The sequence below is a fragment of the Callithrix jacchus genome, chromosome 3 (genome assembly GCF_049354715.1).
Source record: "Callithrix jacchus isolate 240 chromosome 3, calJac240_pri, whole genome shotgun sequence".
NCBI lineage: Eukaryota > Metazoa > Chordata > Mammalia > Primates > Cebidae > Callithrix > Callithrix jacchus.
In genome coordinates this window covers 102,660,037-102,675,897 of record NC_133504.1, presented here as the reverse complement: position 1 = coordinate 102,675,897, position 15,861 = coordinate 102,660,037, and the positions used below count along the sequence as shown (strand labels likewise).

The 15,861-nt window shown below is 37.8% G+C and overlaps 1 protein-coding gene across 13 annotated transcripts in view; it reads left to right on the top strand.

The window, feature by feature from the left end:
* The window catches only part of BMPR1B (bone morphogenetic protein receptor type 1B), a 413,639-nt gene that overhangs the window by 104,314 nt on the left and 293,464 nt on the right, over nt 1–15,861 (top strand). The window lies entirely within an intron of this gene.

Below are 15,861 nucleotides of genomic sequence, written 5' to 3'. Positions count from 1 at the left end.
TGAAAGAATTGCATGTTCTAGTTAATAATTCTTTAAAAAAAAACCCAGCTTTCCATCTTTTCAATTATCCAAGTTAATTTTTTATGACTGAAACTGAAGATTACAGCACACATTATTAATACCATTCCCATGAGGGAGGCTTTTAATAGTGGAGTCAAACCAGTTTTATTTTGTTTACTGTAGTGTGTATAAGGGGTAAATAGTGTTCCCCAACCCCCACATTAATTTACTAGTTAAGACATTATTTTAGAAGATCTTTTGTGCATATGTATTTTTAGGATAAAGATAGAAAGCACTGGAATCCTTATATGGTCAACTCCTGCATTCTTGATTTGTTGAACACTTTGATCAGTGTAGAGTGGTGGTTTTGAGGCCAGATCTCAAACCAGGTGGCATAAAGATGATGAGTCTTTAGATGAGAGTTTAGTAAAAGGCTTAAAAATAGGTAATATGCAGTAACAACTAAGTATTTAATATTTGAGAAATCCATGAAAATAAAATATTTTTGTAATATTTTGGCTCAGACTGTGAGCAGATTACTGATTGCATATAAATGACTAAAGAGTGGCATGGTTAAAATTTCAAAAGTAAAATATTTTCATTTCATCCAATACCAAAAAAAAAATCTTTCTCTTCCTGGGTCTCCAGGAGCCCAGTTAATGATTTGCATTGAGATCACCATCGTTTTGGGTATTTTCATCGGTGACTAATTCAAACTTGTTGGTTTGATTCAAAATTCTCCTTCCTTGGTGAAATTATTTTATTGGAGTAAGAGAAGCAAAATTTTCTGCCCCCATTCTCTCTTTACAGATTATTTCTTAATACTCCCCTAAACTGGGTGGAATTACTACAGATGATGTGAGAGATTGTAGGTTGAAAGAATTTAACAAATTTACAAGACTGTTATTTGATTTTGTATAGAGATTCTTTCACTAATGGGAAAACCTTTGGTCCTCCTTTAGATAGGGAGGAAAAGTTAAAACCTTTGGTCCTCCTTAAGGTAGGTCTAAAAATTGGATGATACATGCTACAAACTTGAAGAGCAAAACCTGAGTATTTAGAAGCACTTAGAGATCAGAAACATCAGTAAGATGTGGAGTAAATACTGTTTTCAAAATAGTCATCAAATGTTACAGAATCAGACATACCTGATCTTATAGAAGGCATTTCTTGATGATAAGGATTGCTTCTTCCTAAATGTTTAATTATTACATCTAGAAAAGCAGTTTTTATGTACTAAGGTTGCTTAAATATCCATCAAGAAAAAGTTTAAAAACTGAGGCTGAAGGATTCAATTTATATAGTTTGATTGAACCTGTTTGTAACTATTAGTCTCTATAGCCAGGTATAATTTTTTAAAGTTTGTCTGCTATTTACAAATATTAAACTTTTATTTTTTGTAGGAGTTTGCTTCCCCTGTCATTATGCATTGAGATTATAGTATAGTAAGTACTGTTTTATAATGTTAAAACCTGTTTTGGAGCTTGACAGATCTAAGTCTTCTTGTGTAGGCATTTCTGGTGTGAGTGCATCCTACAAGAGGTTCTTTGATAAAGTCTATGTAAAAGTTGGCTTTTTTTTTTCTTTTTTTTTTTTTGGAGACAGAGTCTCACTCTGTCCAGGCTGGAGTGCAGTGGCACACTCTCAACTCACTACAACCTCTGCCTCCCGGGTTCAACAATTCTCTTGCCTCAGCCTCCCAAGTAGCTGGGATTACAGATGCGTGCCACCACGCCTGGCTAATTTTTGTGTTTTTAAGTAGAGACGGGGTTTCACCATGTTGGTTAGGCTGGTCTCGAACCCCCGACCTCATGATCGACTGCCTCAGCCTCCCAAAGTGCTGGGATTACAGGCATTAGCCACTGTGCCCAGCTAAAAGTTGGCTTTTATATTTCTTTCTCTTTCACAGGATCCCATCCCATTCCATTTCCTTTCATTTTATTCAGTAGTCCTTTATATATGTATATATCTCTTTTGCCTGGGTCTTGAGAGTTATAGGTAGTATAGTGCTGTCATTAAGATAAAGGATGCTGCAGCTAAGGTGGCTTCAAATCCTAGTTCTGCTGGTTGCTAGCTGGGTGATTGAGGGTAAGTTATTTAATCTCTCCCTGTCTCAGTTTTCTGATAAAATTGGGGCAATAATATCACTTGCTTACCTCTGAGAGCTGTTGTGAGTATTAAATGTGATAATACATTTGAAGTACTTAGGACAATGTGTGGTGAATATCTACATTGTGAAGTATTTGAAGGCTGATCAGAACTCGATATTACCTGTTTCATCAGAGAATATTTTCTGACTTAGTAGGATGTTTGACCAAGAATGGAATCTTCCTTTGGTGTATTCCATCCATCCTCTGCACGATGCTAGAATACCCTGTGCTCAGATACTGTGCTCAGTTATGTAAATACTATTAGGGAAGACCCAAGTCAAGCCTCCCATGTTATGCTTCTTTTACAGACAGAGTAAAGACATGGTCCCTGAACACAAAACATTTATTACCAAACTAGATTGCAAACATCTTGAGGTTAGAGAAATTATGCTTTATGATATTCTTTGTCATAGAACTGAGAAAAAAGAGATTACCCAATAAACACATGCTGATTTTAAAATTATGGTTATAGCGAATCCATTTTCCAAAAGAGAAATTTAGATATGATATAGATCAGAGTAGACTGATGTTATTTGCAATTTCAGTAGTGCATTTAGTTAATAGAATGGAAGTAATCAGAGGTAGTTTTACATTGTACATTCTCTGAACTTCATTTGAATAAAATATCTTCCCAAGTCTGAATTTTATTCAGGTGGTGAATAATTTGTATTTATTGCTTATTGGACCTTAGTTGTAAGGAAACTATACATTTCAGTAGGAATAATAATAGTAGCCGGTAACATTACATAGTGCTTACTATGTGTCACACAGTACCTGGCTGCCACCACCTAATCTTGACTTGGAAAAGCCTTTTGTTTTAAAAAAGGACACGGTGACTTGGGAGATTCTAAATTTATTTGTTTTTATTTTCTTGAGATGGCATCTTGCTCTGTTGCCAGGCTGTAGTGCAGTGGCACGATCTTGGCTCATTGCAACCTCCATCTCCCAGATTCAAGTGATTCTCCTGCCTCAGCCTCCTGAGTGGCTGAGATGACAGGCATGCACCAAGATGCCTGGCTAATTTTTTGTATTTTTAGTAGAAATGGGGTTTCACCATGTTGGCAAGGCTGGTCTCGAACTCCTGACCTCAGGTGATCCACCTGCTTCCACCTCCCAAAGTGCTGGGATAACAGGCATGAGCCACTATGCCTGGCCTCAAATTTAAATATAAATTTTGGAAACTTTTTTTTAATGAAAGATTTTCAGGTTAAAAGGTTTGTGTTTAGGCTGGGCATGGTGGCTCACGCCTATAATCCTAGCACTTCGGGAGGCCGAAGCGGGGATTACCTGAGGTCAGGAGTTTGAGACTGGCCTGGCCAACATGGTGAAAATCTGTCTCCACTAAAAATACTAAAAAATTAGCCAGGCCTGGTGGCAGGTGCTTGTAATCCCAGGTACTCAGGAGACTGAGGCGGAAGAATCGCTTGACCAGGAGGTAGAGGTTGCAGTGGGCTGAGATCACGCCACTGCACTCTAGCCTGGACAACAAGAGTGAGACTCTATCTCAAAAAAAAAAAAAAAAAAAAAAAGTTTTGTGTTTAATTGAATATTCATGGACATAAGGAAGGGAACAATAGACACTGGGTCCTACTTGAGGGTGGAGGGCAGGAAGAGTGTGAGGGTCAAAGCACTACCTACGCTTATTATCTGGGTGATGAAGTAATATGTACACCAAACCCCTGTGACACGCAGTTTATCTATAGAACAAACCTGCACAGGTACCCCTGAAACAAAAATAAAAGAAAGTCTGTGCTTAATAGAAATAGTACTTCTAGCCATTTCACCAGCCTTGATATGGTTCTTGAGTATATCAGTTGGGGGTAGTCACCACCAGAGGTAAAGTGGGATGGTGAAGACTGCTCTTGAAAGCACAGAGTGGTGAATAACAGTGCTAGGATTTTCTTTTTTACCAGGCTGTTCAAAGTGAAAGGTGAAGAAAATAGCCCTCGGAATTTAGTTTGCAGTTGCTATTTGGTTTCTAATTTAGGTTGTGTATTTTCCTTTAATGTTTCATTTTGACATAATATATTTTAAAATGGACTTTTCTTGTGGATACAATTTTATGATATGATTTTTCTTAAGTTCTAGGCGGCAATGTGGCTGCGTTTTATTTACTTGAATCGTATGTGATGGGAACCAGACTCAAACTTATTTCAGAAATAGTGTTAATTATACAAATGAAAGAGGCAGATATCTTTTGGTTCATCTACACATTTCAGAATTGCTCCTGTGGTGCATTCCTGAAACCATATCTAAATAATCACACAACATCTTCTAATGCCAGTAGATATTTTATACTTGGCTGTTGGAAGTTATATTTCATTAAATAACTACACAATAATGTGCGGTTGTCAGAACAGCATTCTTTACACAGATAGCTAGTATCTGGTAATGAGGTTAAAGGTAATGGAAGATAGATTTGAATAGACATGATGAATATTTAAATTTTTCCTTTATTATACATTTTAGTTGATATACTATTGTTGTTATTTTTTGAGATGGAGTCTTGCTCTATCACTCAGGCTGGAGTGTAGTGGTGCGATCTAGGTTCACTGCAACCTCCGCCTCCCAGTTTCAAGGGGTTGTCATGCCTCAGCCTCCCAAGTAGCTGGGACTACAGGCATGTGCTACTATGCCTGGCTAATTTTTTGTATTTTTAGTAGAGACAAGATTTCACTCTGTGGCCAGGATGGTCTCGATCTCCTGACCTTGTGATCTGCCTGCCTTGGCCTCCCAAAGTGCTGAGATTACAGGCGTGAGCCACTGCATCTGGCCTGATATAGTATTATTTATAAAACAAAACAAAAAGTGGTCTATTAAGTTATGTTTCTAGATATCAGCATTTTGAGCGGGAAAATCAAGGGATATATGCTGTAATGAAACAGTGGTCTCTGATTTCTGCTTTGACCAATGTAATTACTGGGATTCTGTCTTCAGAAGACCCTCTGTCTGTGCTAGAACCGCAGAATGGGTTTTAACTTCTCCCATTTCAAATTGTCTTCATGGTGGGTGGGAGATAATGGTAGTAAGAGGGCGATGTCAATAAAGATTAGGATTAAAAAAAACCCAAACTCTAGTTATTAAGAAGTTGACTTCAAGATGGTATTTAGAAGATTCTTTAAGGAGGGAAAGGTGGAGGCAGAACAAGGAAAGATTGGGAAGTCATTGTGGATATCAGAGTGACCTAAATTCCATATGAAGGAAATGTTTGTTAGCCATTGTTTCTAAGCTGTATAGTTCTGTATTTCTTTTATGAATAGATCTTTTGATAAGGGCCAAATACTTGTTAAAAAACAAATTGTATGTAAGCTGTTGTAGGTTTACAGAAAAATTGTACAGAAATTGAGATTTCCCATGAAGCCCCTCCACCATACACACGTTTCTCCTATGATTAATATCTTGTATTTGTGCTATTTGTTACAATTGATAAACTAATGCCAATTCATTATCATTAACTAAGTTTACCTTAGGGGTTCATTTTTTGGGTTGTACAGTTTTATTTTGACAAATTCTTAATGCCGTGTGTCCACCATTCCAGTGTCACACACAATAGTTTCACTGACCTAAAACTGCCCTGTGTTACAATTACTTGTCCCTTTTCTCCAAATCCCTACCAACTGAGGCAGGAGAATAGAGTCTGGAGGCAGGGAACCTAAGGCATTTCAGAAAAAAAATGCATAATTTAATCTATTAAATATAAGAATATAGAACATAGTTTCCAAACACAAACGTGTTCATGCTGTTTTCTTCTCTTTTTTTTTTTTTTTTTTTTTTGTGAGATGGAGTCTTGCACTGTCACCTGAGCTGGAGTATAGTGGCGCCATCTTGGCTTACTGCAACCACTGCCCCCTGGGTTCAAGCAATTCTCCTGCCTCAGCCTCCCAGGTAGCTGGGATTACAGGTGCGCACCACCATGCCCAGCTAACTTTTCTGTATTTTTAATAGAGACGGGGTTTCACTGTGTTGACCAGGCTGGCCTCAAACTTCTAACGTTGTGATTCGTCCTCCTCTAGTCTCCCAAAGTGCTGGGATTACAGGTGTTAGCCACCACACCTGGCCGCTGTTTTCTACTTTAAGAATCCTTCAATGGTTCCCATTGCCTCTGGGTGAATTCCAACATTTCTAGCATGGAAGCCTCATTTTAAGTTTTTATTTGCTAAGAGAAAAGAACAACAACGTGCATTACATGACAGACTGACTGAAAAACATTTTTTTTGGAGATGATGGTGGCATAGGGTAATGGTCTTATCAAATATGTTAAGTGGATTTTTCTGATTTGTGTCAGGAGTTTTCAGATGCATAGCATGATTTTAGAATATACTACTTACTGAGTATCCCCCCCAAAACAAACAGACAAACTAGTATATGTCATAAAGTCTGTGCTTATGTCTAAACCTTTGGAATAGAGGTGAATGCATAGATTGACAACTCTGTTTATTGGTGACAATATAAAGTCATTGTCTCTAGCTTTCTAGGTGCTAATTGTTGCTGAATAAATATTCCATTTGTCCCATCTGTTCTGCCTCTCATTCCTACTTAGGGGCTATGTCACCATCCATCTTTTAAGCTCTTTACATCAGTATATCCCATTCTTTTTTCAGAGGATTATCATTTCTCTTCTCTGACCAAGAAAATACAGGTCATTGGAGAAGTCCACCGGTTTCTGCCTTGTGCCAGCATCCACTTGTATTTCCATACATTTATACTGCTTTCTTCCTTTCACAGTGTAAGGATCTTCACCTCTCCACCCTGAAACAAGACTGTTTTACAGTCATATTATCTCTGTCTCCTCTCTTTCTTCTCTTTTTCTTCCCTGCTAACTCCTCCTTTAGCATCTGTTTTCTTGTCCAGAATCCTTCTCTGGCCCAGTATCAGCCTCTATCTGCTGCTGTAACTTCCTTTGGAAAAAGGCTGCCTGTGTTTCTTACTACCAGTAAGTTGGTTTTTTTTGTTGTTTTTGTTTTAGTTTGAGTTGGAGTCTTGCTGTGTCACTCTGGCTGGAGTGCAGTGGTGCAATCTCAGCTCACTGCAACCTCTGCCTCCCCGATTCAAGGGAATTCTCCAGCCTCAGCCTCCTGAGTAGATGAGATTACAGATGCATGCCACTGTGTCCAACTAATTTTTATATTTTTAATAGAGACTGGATTTCACTCTTTTGGCCAGGCTGTTCTTGACCTCTTGACCTCAGGTGATCCACCCATCTTGGCCTCCCAAAGTGCTGAAATTACAGGCATGAGCCACTGTGCCTGGCCCCATTCATTGTTTATTTTACTCTAGTCTGTAGCTGGAAATGCTTTTGCCAAGTTATTGATGACCATTGATTTACCAGATCCATGGACACTTGTTTCATGCCCTGGCCTATCTCCTGTGTCCATTAGGGCCCCATATTGAGCACACAATAATATTAGTAAAATGAGTAACATTTTTCACGTATCTTCTACTCTTATTTATATGACTTTCCCTTCTCTATGGTCTTTTACAAGCTCTTCTACCTGCCTTTTAAACATTTATGTTCTAAAGCTTCCAAGAAACCACTGTCTCTCATTCTAGCACGTTAAGTTTTCTCTGGATAGACACCCCATTCTCAAGCATGCCTTCAGAAGATGTATATATAGCAGGTGTTTCACCTTAAGTCTTGACCCTTATTAAAAGTGGTCAACATATTTGTGTGTTCCATAGATACTTCAAACTCAATATATCCAATTTTAAATTCATTGTCAGTGTCATCAAACTTGGTCCTTTTCGTTAATTACTGATAAATGGCATCTTTGTGAGTGACATCACCAGATACACAGATGCCTAAACTAGAAATCTAGGAATAGATCACTAATTCTTGCTACATCTATCTTAATTCTGAGTTCTTCCACTTCTCTTTATTCCTTTTACATCTTAGGGCCCCAGTTGATACCATCCCAGTTTTCACCTTGGAATAGCCTCAGTTTAGTCTCCCTGTCTGTCTCTCTAACTTCGATTCTGTTTTGTGAGTTTTCTTCTCTTTTTCACTTCATTTAACCTAAAGAAAGCATATTAGAGTTTCCCTGGGATGTATGGAACTTTTTACAATTTTTGGAACAAATTGAAAATGCTGGTTTTTGAACCCTTGGGAAAACATAAGTTTTCATAACCTTCAAAATGTGATTTGAGACATTGCTCAATAAATGTTTATTCTTATATAATTATTGCCTTAAGATTTGTTTTAGCTGCATATTAAGATCACAGCTTCCTTTTTTGGGGGGGACCCAGTTTCACTTTCATTATTCAGGCTGGACTGCAGTGGTTCAGTCACCACTCACTCAGCCCCCAGGAGCCCAGGTGATTCTCCTGCCTCAGCTTCCCGAGTAGATGGGACAATAGGCATGTGCCCCGTGCCCTTGCTCTGCTAATTTTTCTTTTGTATTTTCAGTGGAGATGGGGTTTCACTGTGTTGCCCACTTTAGTCTCAAAGTCCTGGGCTCAAGCAGTGCTCTTGCCTCAGCCTCCCCAAGTGCTGGGATTACAGGCGCGAGGCACCATAGTCAGCCTTACTACTACTTTTTTTTTTTTCTTTTTTGAGAGAGAGGGTCTCACTGTGTCACACAAACTGGAGTGTGGTGCATGATCTCAACTCACTGCAACCCCCACCTCCCAGACTCAAGCTATTCTCTTGCCTCAGCCTCCCAAGTAGCTGGGATTACAGGCATGCACCACTACACCCAGATAATTTTTTTAGTTTTTTTTTATTTTAATAGAGACAGTGTTTCACCGTATTGACAGGCTGGTCTTGAACTCCTGGCCTCAAATGATCCACTCACCTTGGCCTCCCAAGGGGCTGGAATTGTAGGCATGATCCACTGTGCCTGGACACCTTACTTCTTTAGCGAAAAAGGAGGCTGGTTCCCCACATCATTGGAGTTGGGTGTGGGGAGACCAAATGAAATTATTTCCTTAGAAGGGACCAATAAATGTCCTTTGTTTCCAATGTTGAAGGATGAGCAGGACTGGACAGTTGGATCTGAGGGAAGGGCCATCTCAGGCAAAGGGAAGGCAAATACCAGTGCTTGGGGCTGTGAACAGCAGAGGGAAAATATTCTTAGAACATGAAAATAAATGTTTGAATTTAGTATAACACATTTGACTTATTAATCAAAGGTGTTACATAGGAGGATGAGTATTTATATTCATCTGATCACTTTATAACATATATTTCCTTTCAAGTATTCCCAGTTTGGTAGACTATAGCATGAAGGCTTGAATGCTATAGCTTTATTTCTTCTGTAACTGCTAATTTCTTCTATGGCACTGCTTATTTGCTTGGTAGTGTGTGTCTCCATGGAGTCTTCATTCAACAGTTAAATGTTAGAGTGCTCTGAGGACAGGGCTTAAACAATCAAAAACTGTTTCTTAAATTTCTCTAGAACCTTCTTTTTAGAATGAAAACTCCATGATTTGTTGGAATTAAATTCTCTCTCTCTCTCTCTCATACTCTCTCTCTCTCGCTCTGTTTCAAGGGCAAAAATAATAATTTGTATTTCTACTTGCCAGGTAATTTGTGAATGTTGTTTTACCCTTTCTGCAGTATCAAAGATAAAACCTCCATGAGGTTTTTAAAATCTAGAATTCATATATTGTATGAAAACAGTTTTATACTTCTTTTTCTTTAAACCTTTTTCCTTTATTTTACTAAGCACCAGAAGAAAGTCACATATTTCCTGTGATGCTAAAATTTCTTCCAGATAACATGCTGAAATACCTTTTTCTTTTTTCTTTGAGGCTTCTCTTAAGTGATCAAATGTAGACTTTAAAGTCTATATGGCCAGCTCTTTCATCTGAGCTACTTTGTCTAAATATTTATGCTATTTAGATAACATGTATCTTCAATTATTCAGCTTTGCATATGGGCTATACTTTAACCAAACACTATTTCTTTTTCTTTTAGGTTTGACTGAATTAGAGGTTTGTTCCATTCATGTTAAATGGGTTCCAAAGAACTATTTGAATTTGAAATACTCCTGTTCATTATAAAATGTGAATGTATTTCTAAGTATGCATACTTTTTATTATCTATAATATTTTAGTTTGTTATTTTCCCTGAGATCATGTAAGCATTTCTTTTAAAAATTTAGTTTTTATAAAATGGCTCATGTTTTATGTATGTTTGGCCTTTATATTTTCTAAAGATGCAAAGCTAGATGGTTGTAAGAAACAGGCACCACTTCTGCCCTTGAGGCCTGGTCAACATTTGAATATTTGTGTACAGCATAAAAAATACGTTATAGATTGAATACGTTATTAGTAGTACGTTCAAGGGATATTTAGTAAGCTCTATGGGTAATACGGTTGAAAATCTATATAGTCAGTAGGTTTACAAAGTTAGAGAAGAAGTTGCAAAGAAAGTTAGGTTTTAAGGAAAAGAAATTTATCTTCATGTTCTAAATGACCTTTTAAAATTCTATTTTTATAAACTCTGATCATTCTTAACCAAATTTTGTGTTTAAACTTTTGGATAAAAGTCATGTTACAGGGGTTCTTGCAGTGTGAACTTAGTGCCGTATTTGGGCTTGTTTTTGTGATTTTCTTGCACTAAACTTGGAATGCACTCTTGAAGAATAGGTTTTTGGCTCCCAAGGACCTTCATAGTCACACACTAGCTCTTAATCACTGTGTCTGTGGAGTGTCTTCCTAGTGAAGCTCTCAGTGGATACACTTCCCTTTCTCTCTATTTCCTGCCAAGATTTTTTGAAATGTTTTAATGAAAGAGAGAGAGAGGAAGGAGGGAGGGAGGGGGAAGAGAGAGAGAGAGAGAGAGAAAGAGAGAGAGAGAGAGAGAGAGAGAGAGAGAGAGAGAACGCGTGTGCGTGAGAGCCAGCATGAGCTTTACCACATCTTTACTTGGTTATGCTATTTGCTGTGTGATAGTTATGGAATTAGTGCTATAATAGAAACTGTCAGCTCTAAGTTATCAGTGCAAGTTTTGGATTAATAGCATGCTTAGGTTTTATTTCCCTCAGTTCTCTTGCTCATTTCATTATGCCTTAGAAAGTGGAGAATTAGGAGTAATAAGAAATGATTTAGTATTCTACCATTTCATTAGACTTTTCTTGGGTATGTTAGACCTAACCTGAAAGTTTTGGTTATGGTGGGGTTTATATTATCTGTGGGTTTGATAGTCATCAGCAAAAATTAGTCTCTATTAGCACAGTGAATAGATAATTGCCCTAGCATTTTGTCTTGCACTGGATTCCAACTTCACTCTGGAAGCAAAGATGTTATCAAGAAGGTTATTCTGACTCAAGAGTTTGGAGTTTCCCACATTAGTGTTGGAAGATGTCTTTTGGTAGGCTCTTAAACAGTTATGGAGCTGTGGAAATAGCCTTAGGTGAGGAGCTGAACATCCCAAGTTCTCAAGCGCACTGTGTTGTTTATGGAGTTACAGACACTTACCTGTAAATGATGATGATTTTTTTGGTTGGGGGTGGGGGGGGGTTAGAGGTACTTTGTTAAGTACCTTGTGTGCAGTATTTTATTTCATTCTTGTAGTAAATTGGAGGTAGCATTATCCCACTTTTACAGATGAGAAAACCAGGGGATAGAGAGGTTAAGCAGCTTGTCCAAGGTCACACAACCAGTAAACCTAAAGCTAGAATTCATACCTAAGCACTCTCTGACTCCAAGACCTGGTTCTTGCCTTCTCTGCATTCTGCTATATGTAAAGTACTGTGTGCTTATTATGAGGATTAAATAAGCTAATGTGTACATCCTTTGTAAAGTAAGATATTAGTCTTGGTATGGTAAAAATATGGACACGTTTGGAACATGGAACTGTTACTAATCTTTTCTGCTATTTAAAGGCTTTACATGCATTTCATAATTTTATATATAAGTATTTTACACCTTCAAGGTTGCTAATATTTTGTCAATGTCATGTTTCTTGATTTATGAAGTACCCTTGTTATTCTTTCAACACCCTTTCTAAGAAGGAAGAAAGTCTAGATCCCCTACCCCCACATATTCCATGGATTTTTGTTTTGAAAAGAAAAAATTTTACATCAGAGTAATCTTTAGAATTTTTTGGACTCCAGAATTTAATAATTAGTTATATTGTTCACTTATAATTTCATATTATAGAATAAGATCTTCAAAATTCCATTATTTTAAGAGATAATACAACGTAAACACATACAGAAAAGGCTTGATTGCTCCAGCAAGGATACGAACAGTCAGAATTTCAAAAACGTAGTTTACTACCTATATATACAAGCTACTTTGAGTGTTGATGCATTACTGAAATACTTTAGGCCTTCCTTAGTTTGTATGCATTGCTGAAATACCCCAAGGTTTGATTCCTAGAATGTTTGAAAAATTATAAATTGCAAGAGGAAAACAAATGAATGTGCTTACTCATGTTGTAACACTTTTCTGTAATTTACCTCAATTTCTGAGGTTGTACCTTTTATTCAGGTTAGGAATAGGTTTTAAGTACTCTTGATTCCAGGTAATTTGTTTAATTGTCTTAATGCTATCTTTATAATCATTTTAAGCTGTGCCGCTCTGGTGAGCGAGTCCCCAGGAGCTGGAAAATTGACATCCAGGCAGTGAGGTCTGCTTTCTCTTGCTGGCCCCCGGCATCCTCTGTGACCTCACAAGGCACATTAAAAATCTTTAGCTTCTATAGCTTTGAAGGCAAAGCCCTAGGATATGGCTTAGAAATTCAGGAAAAATGATAATTTAAGTAAAAATCAATGTAAACATTTGTAGACAAAGCTTTCAAATCTAAACTGATTTTAAGTACCCTCTAAACACATAAAAATATTTTTTAAAATCATTTTTTAAACTCAGAAGCAATAGAATATAAAAGCCCCTATCAATAGTACATATTTAGTGACGATCACAAGTATTTGTTTGAAATATAAATTTTGAAATCCCAACTTTTGACTAAAGTAGAAGCATGAGTTTTTAAACCTTACTTTTCAGATGAGAAATTAGAAATTTGTCTTCATCTTTTATAAGAATTGATGAATCTGCTGGCTTTGTGTGATATTTAAGGTTTCTCTTTTAGTATCGAAAATGCTGGGCAACAGTGGAGCATGCCTGTAGTCCCAGCTACTTGGGAGGCTGAGGTGGGCAGATAGCTTGAGCCTGTGCCACTGTACTCCAGCCTGGGTGACTGAGCTAGTCCCTGTCTCAAAAATAAACAACCAATTTCAAGTGTTTAATATATCCCCATGTAAATATTCAGCAGTAAAAGGTGATCATCTGTTTTGCAATTACTTACATAAGCTGTAATTATAAAACTGAACTTTAGATGTGAAAGATGTGCAAGGCGATCTCTGTGCCTAAGAAGTTTTAGAGTGAAGAAATTTCAGTTTGATGCAATTTGAAGGTAGTGTAATCATACTGGGTTTGAAAGGTTTTCGAGGATATGTCTTTATTTATGGGAAACCCAGCTGATTCAGCTGTCTGTAGGGTCTCCAACAACAACTTCACATTTGCCTAATGTGCCTGGAATATATCTAGAAATACTTGAGATATATATATATATGTATGGTTTTTTTTTTTGCCGTAGGCCAGACTTCCTGGGTCAGCATTGAGCAAAACTTCTAACAGGTGTTCCTGACTACTTCCTCTAATCTCTGGTCCATATGGACAGAGCTTTACTTGTTCTGTCATTTTGGATACTATCCCTTAAGTACTGACCACCTTACTAAATGACCCTCAGTCTGTCTTTCTAGTTTTTTTTTTTTTTTTTTTTTTGAGACGGAGTTTCGCTCTTGCTACCCAGGCTGGAGTGCAATAGCGCAATCTCGGCTCAACGCAACCTCCGCCTCCTGGGTTCGGGCAATTCTCCTGCCTCAGCCTCCTGAGTAGCTGGGATTACAGGCACGTGCCACCATGCCCAGCTAATTTTTTGTATTTTTATTAGAGACAGGGTTTCACCATGTCGACCAGGATGGTCTTGATCTCTTGACTTTGTGATCCACCCACCTGGGCCTCCCAAAGTGCTGGGATTACAGGCGTGAGCCACCTCGCTCGGCCTGTCTTTCTAGTTTTATCTGAGTTACTCTTCTATTAGCTGGCTGTTTACCTGAATTTTTGCTGTTTTCCTTCATCATTTGGAGATAACTTTTTGTGTATTGAATCTTCTACCTGGACTTTTCCATCTCTATTTCTGCTCTTATAAATCTTATTCATACTTCAAGGCAATGAATTCTCACTTGTAACTTCTTGTATGTTAAAGTCTTAACGCATTTTAAAAATTACAGTAGACAACATGTAACATAAAATTTACTGTCTTAACCATTTTTAACTGTACAGTTCAGCAGTGTTAAGTATATTCACAACAGATTGCCAGAACTTTTTGATTTTACAGACCTGAAACTCTGCATTAAACCACAAGCCCCATTTTCTTTTCTTCAAGTCCCTGCCAGCCACCATTCTACTTTGTTTGTATGAGTTTGAGTACTTTAGATACCTCATGTAAGTGGAATTATACAATGTTTGTCTTTTAGTGACTGGCTTATTTTGCTTAATGTGACGTCTTCAAGGTTCATCCATGTTGTAGCATGGGACTGGATTTCCTTCATTTTTAAGGCTAAATAATATTTCATATGTGTGTGTGTGTGTGTGTGTGTGTGTTGTGTGTGTATATATGTGTGTGTGTGTGTATATACACACACGCACATTTTGTTTTATCTAATCATTCTTCAGTGGACATTTTGGTTGTTTTCAACTTTTGGCTGTTATGAATAATACTGTTATGAACATGGGTGTGCAGATATCTCTTTGAGATCCTGTTTTCAATTCTTTTGGATATATACCCAAAAGTAGAATTGCTGGATCATATAGTAATTCTATTTTTAGAATGAGAAGTGTGGCTATAGTCTTATTTTGACCTTAATTTGACCACATAGCCATACTGTTTTTAATTTTCTCTTTTAAGCTTGTGTCTCTTTCATGTTTTGGAAAATATGGAAATCATGGAGCATATAAAAATGTAGAAAAACATTTTATATCTAATTAAAATCTAATTGTGATTTATACATTTTACTAGAAGAGGGTGTTGGTGACCGGGCGCGGTGGCTCAAGCCTGTAATCCCAGCACTTTGGGAGGCCGAGGCGGGTGGATCACGAAGTCAAGAGATCAAGACCATTTTGGTCAACATAGTGAAACCCCGTCTCTACTAAAAAAAATACAAAAAATTAGCTGGGCGTGGTGGCGCGTGCCTGTAATCCCAGCTACTCGGGAGGCTGAGGCAGGAGAATTGCCTGAACCCAGGAGGCGGAAGTTGCGGTGAGCCGAGATCGCGCCATTGCACTCCAGCCTGGGTAACAAGAGCGAAACTCCGTCTCAAAAAAAAAAAAAAAAAAAAGAAGAGGGTGTTGGTGATGTCAATATTAACAAAAGGCAATAGAAATCTAATTTTTTTTGCTTCCTGTTTTTAAGCAAGTAAGTAAACTTGATTAGAAAAATGTTATAGATGAAATTCCAGTTTATATATTTATTCTTAAAATACGTGGCTACTGGCCGGGCGCCAGTGGCTCATGCCTGTAATCTCAGCACTTTGGAAGGCTGAGGTGGGTGGATCACCTGAGGTCAGGAGTTCAAGACCAGCTTGACCAATATGATGACACCCATCTCTACTAAAAATACAAAAATTAGCCAGGAGTAGTAGCGTGTGCCTGTAGTCCCAGCTGCTTGGAGGGCTGAGACAGGAGAATTGCTTGAACCCAGGAG